Genomic DNA, 4,945 nt, shown 5'->3' with positions numbered 1-4,945 from the left:
TTATTAATTTAATAAAATATTAATTTTAGTCAAACATTTACAACTCTAATATTAATCAAAACAGGATCTATTCTATAGATATAATAGAACAGAAAGAGAAAAAACTTTATAATTGTTTAATTTTTTTTTCCGGTAAAAGTGATGTCTTATTATGTAAATTAGAAAAAACAGGAATCTGTTCCATTAAAGCAAGCTTTTAGGAAGTGAATAAAATGAAAACTACATTTATTTAACTCGTTACTGTCTTTATTATAGAGTAAGTATAATAATGGTAATGGTGACTATACTTTATTCAATGGAAATATGCACCAAATTCAAACAAATATAAAAGGCATGAGTATAAACAGTATTACTACAGTAATATTGAACATTGGTTCAAAAATATTACATTAATATAATACAATATTACTGTAGGTATTACTGTCAACGTGCAAGCTTGTTTGAAGCTTGATGTATTTGTATGCGCTTGGTACATCTTGGCGTTGGAAAATGTATAGAAAATTATTAAGAAAAACTAGTACGTAATGGGGGATATCTTGATATACAGAGTGGTCGGAATTGTATTCAGGAAACTTTGGCAGCATAATCTGCAAATAAAATCAGTAAAAAAAATAGTATAAATTTATGTCCTAAAATGCTTCGTTTCAGAGATACAGAGTGTAGAAATTTCATTTTTATTTCGCTTTTTTCCAAATAATTTATGAAGAATGTATTGATTAATTCGTTTCCAAATATCTTGAGAACTATACTTGTGGCGAGTGTCAACAAGAGACCTTATTAAGTAAAAAACGTTGGAAATGTAAATTTTTCTCAGTAGTTTTATATAGATACAGACAAAAAGTATTACTCTTCAAATAACTTAAAAAATATGTAGGTGGCGCCCCCTATTAGTAAAAGTCAAATTGACATCTAAATCTAATTTTTCATGTCAAAAAACTCCCAAACGCCAATTTTCGTCCAAATATTGACGTCACTTCAGAAATTATTTGGAAAAAAATCGAAATAAAAATGAAACTTCTACACCCTGTATCTCCGAAACGAAGCATTTTAAAAACTTACAAGTTCATTTTTTTAGAAAGCCAATGCAACATTTCTGAGTTTCAAATAAAGATAAAAAACAGTAAAACATATAATAATAATATGTAAATTATTTTCTTGGATACATACATATATGGCAAATAATAACAGATTGTTTTATTAAAGATTTACGTTTTGGTTAATTCTAAAACTATCTTCAGATTATATGTGATATTACTTAAGTGATATTACATTATAAAAGAAAAAATGAAAATTATACCTTATAATCGAAAAAAAACGGCGTCAGCGATGGCTATGAAATGAAGATCGCTGTCATTTTATATGTAAAATTATATGGAGTATGTATCGATGGTTTTTTCCAAGCCAACTGGACGCCGTTTTTTTCGATCATACGGTATTACAAATTAATAATAGATTAACAGTCGAGAAAAAAAAAGAAAAAACTCTAGGTAAGTACTGGATAAATTTTAAAATGGCATATTTATTTTATCTTTGTTTAATATAAAAAAAACGAAATATCTACCTGGTTTACATAACCCTGTATAATTTGTGAAATAATAATGGACAAAAATGCAAGCGGTAAGAAAAATATTTACAAAAAATATGTACTTGTTTACATTTCTGGACCATTGTTCGTCATTTTTGTTATCATAATGGTGACCCTATCATAAAAACGTAGTTATTTCTATACCTGATGTGAAACTATAGGGAAAAAGTAATGTTTGTAAAATATTTTAGTCTTGAAAAAAAATAAGGAATGTTTGGTATTTTAAAATGTTTGGTAGCTTGTAATTTTTTCGACTTTCTCGATTGTTTATAGTTTATAATAAGCCTTAAAAATTGTTGTTTCATAATGGAATATCATTCTGGAATTCCTGTATGTTATTTTAGATTCTAAGGATGGTTTTAGAATAAAAAGAAACACATTTTTCATAAAAAAAAGCATTAAATTAACCAATGCCCAAGAAAATAATGTGTCTACTTCTTATGTACTTAATAATGTATCTACTCGTTATATTAATAACGAGGTTAGTAAGAACCTTTACGTAAATGATAAATATAAAAAATACAGATTTTCCAGGGTTTATAATTTACTAAATTATTATCTAAATAAGCGCCTTTCTACAACGCCACTGACGCCAAAATAGTAAATTTGACTTACCTGTGGAATGTTGTTCCAGGACTTAAATAGTCCAATTTCTTACAAATTTGGCACTGACGAACCATGTTTTATAGTTTTTAAATAAAAAGTAATCAAAATAAACACTAAACCGACACTACACACTAAGAAAATCGAATCCAAAAAATACAAAATCAAAACATCCAATAAAAACAATAAAATAGCCATGGAGAAACTGTGACAACAAGGTTTTACGACACGTGCTTTACTCTACTATGGCTCTACTACGAGAGAAATAAAGAATGAACAGGCGACCCGGCGATTGATGGGTGTTGCCAAATTGTAAAAAAGAATTTGTCATTTTTAAATAGTCTCCGACTTATAATTTAGTAGTATAGGGACTATTTAATACATCTTTCTACTATTAAACACTACTTTATTAAAATACAGTTTTAATATCTCAATATATGTGTATAACAACAAAAAAAATATTAATAATATTTTAGACGTGACAACATAGGCTGGAGGCGAAAGACTCAGACGGCCGAGGTCAGCTGCACCCAGGAGTAAACATGTTTACAAAAATTAATATTGGACCGCGCTTAAATGTAAATAGTGTAGTCTATATTTTATTCTAAGTCTATGGACTAAACCAAACATTATACGTCATACGCGATAAACGATAGAAAAACCTAGGTTGTTTTATAATTTGAGTTTTTATAAACACCCAAACTGCCCAAGCGGCGAAATTTTTCCAGCGATATGACTGAAATCCTCTAATATATTTATATAGAAATAATGCACTCGATATTTCTTAATCAGCTATATTAATTCTCAACTAATAAACAATATTACAAATTACAATAATAATACGCTGGTTTCTAGACAAAGACAAAAACCGCCACTTTTTATATCGTCTGTCAGTAAACTACCAAATACAAGTGTATATAAAGTTGTCTACCTTACAAATCCTTTTATGAATGACGCGGTTAATGGCCAATATAAACTATATCTATCGCACCTTAACCCATTATATTTTCTATACGTAGTATAAGTAGCTTACCTTGTTGGCGTCACAAGCCGCGGCACTAACGAAGGACAAAATGAAATTTTGACCGGCAGTAAAGAAAATGGGTAAAATAAAATGTTTTCAAGCGAAAATTGGATAAATTGGGAAGAGTTTTGAATATTTTAGGATGAAAATAAGTGATTTACAAAAAGTATAATTTAAATAAGTTTTTCTAATTTTCTCCTGATTTTTTTTGGGGGGCATTTGACTTCATGGTTAAACCGCCACTGATCTCTACTCAGTACTCTACACAACGTGCAAAATAAATCGTTCCACTTTAAAAATCAGCTCTTCTCGACATCGGCAAACTTTTTAAAAGGCTTCAGAGAAAAATCGTCCCGGGTTTAATATATATAAAGGAATTCTAGGCTCTTGCGCCCATTTATTGTATTCGCCGTAACGAATGGGCGAAATCTAATTCTAGTTGCGTTGTTTCAGGTGTTTCATTTCGCTCGAAGCCGAGACAAATGACCCACTGAAAACGTCAATTGGTGTTCAGTTCTTCCCGATAAAACTGAAAAGGGAAAAAATAAGCCGATAAAACTATCCATCCTGGTCTCTATTTCTAGTTTATTACATTTCTACGTTTGAAAGGGCTATGTTAGATTTGTTTTGCATTTGGAGTTACTGAGATTCAGTTATTTTCTTTTTTGACTTTTTATTATCTATTTTGTTTAAGATTTGTCCGCATTCATGACATACAGGACACAAAGTAGATTTTAACAATTAATGCAGCAAAAATTATAATAAAAAAATTGACAGCTTCTAAACGAAAATTATAAAAGACTTTTTTAATCTAATCTCTACTAATATATAAAATCCTTAAGTGACTGACTCACTGATTAATCACGATCCTACTCAAACCACTCAATGTAAGAAGCTCAATTTTGGCATACAAGTTGACTCTAGGGTGCAGAGGTTCGATAAGAAGGGATTTTTCGAAATTCCATTTCCAAGGGGGTGAAACCACCCCTCAAATATTACAATATTTTTTATTTAAAAAACGGTCAAGTTGCCGAAAAAACGCTTAAATACGTATATTTTATTTTATTGTTTTACATATTTTAAGATTTTTTAAAAATTTTTACAGGGTGTTTCATAAAATATGACCATTGAGTAATCACGATTCTGCTTAACCTGCTTGACGTTTAAAGCTGATTTTTGGAAAACGGATTGACTTTAGGGTTTAGTGGTTCGGTAAGAAGTCATTTTTCGAAATTCGACTTCTAAGGGGGTGAAACCACCCCTCAAATATTAGAATATTCTTTATTTAAAAACCGGTGAGTTTTTCAGAAAAGCTCTTAAACACGTATATTTTATTTTGTTGTTTTACATATTTTAAGATTTTTTAAAAATTTATACAGGGTGTTTCATAAAATATGACATTGAGTAATCACGATTGTGCTTAAACTGCTTGACGTTTAAAGCCGATTTTTGGTGAACGGATTGACTGTGGGGTGTAGAGGTTCGATACGGAGGGGTTTCTCGAATCTTAAATCCCAAGAGGGTGAAAACGCCCCTCAAATATTACAATATTTGTTATTTAAAAAACGGTTAGTCTTTCGGGAAAACGTTTGGACACTCATAATTTATTTTGTTTTTTATATATTGTGAAATCTTTCAAAAAATCATACAGAGTGATCCAAAAAGTTGGGTAATTGATTAACCACGATTCTGCTTAAACTGCTTAACGTAAAAAGCTTATTTTTGGCAAACGG

General features: G+C 29.8%; 1 long non-coding RNA gene across 1 annotated transcript; it reads right to left on the bottom strand.

Moving 5' to 3' along the window:
• Positions 1–228: 228 nt before the first annotated feature.
• Positions 229–2,447, bottom strand: LOC115875370. Its single transcript, XR_004049003.1, has 2 exons — positions 2,201–2,447; positions 229–587 (listed from the first exon to the last, which is right to left on the bottom strand). It is a non-coding gene; the product is annotated as an uncharacterized LOC115875370 (long non-coding RNA).
• Between the last annotated feature and the right edge of the window lie 2,498 nt (positions 2,448–4,945).

The sequence above is a fragment of the Sitophilus oryzae genome, unplaced genomic scaffold (assembly GCF_002938485.1).
Source record: "Sitophilus oryzae breed Bouriz unplaced genomic scaffold, Soryzae_2.0 scaffold_1384_pilon_pilon, whole genome shotgun sequence".
Taxonomy (NCBI): Eukaryota; Metazoa; Arthropoda; class Insecta; order Coleoptera; family Curculionidae; genus Sitophilus; species Sitophilus oryzae.
Note: the sequence above shows the minus strand (reverse complement) of the source record. Positions and strands in the feature narration are given on the sequence as shown.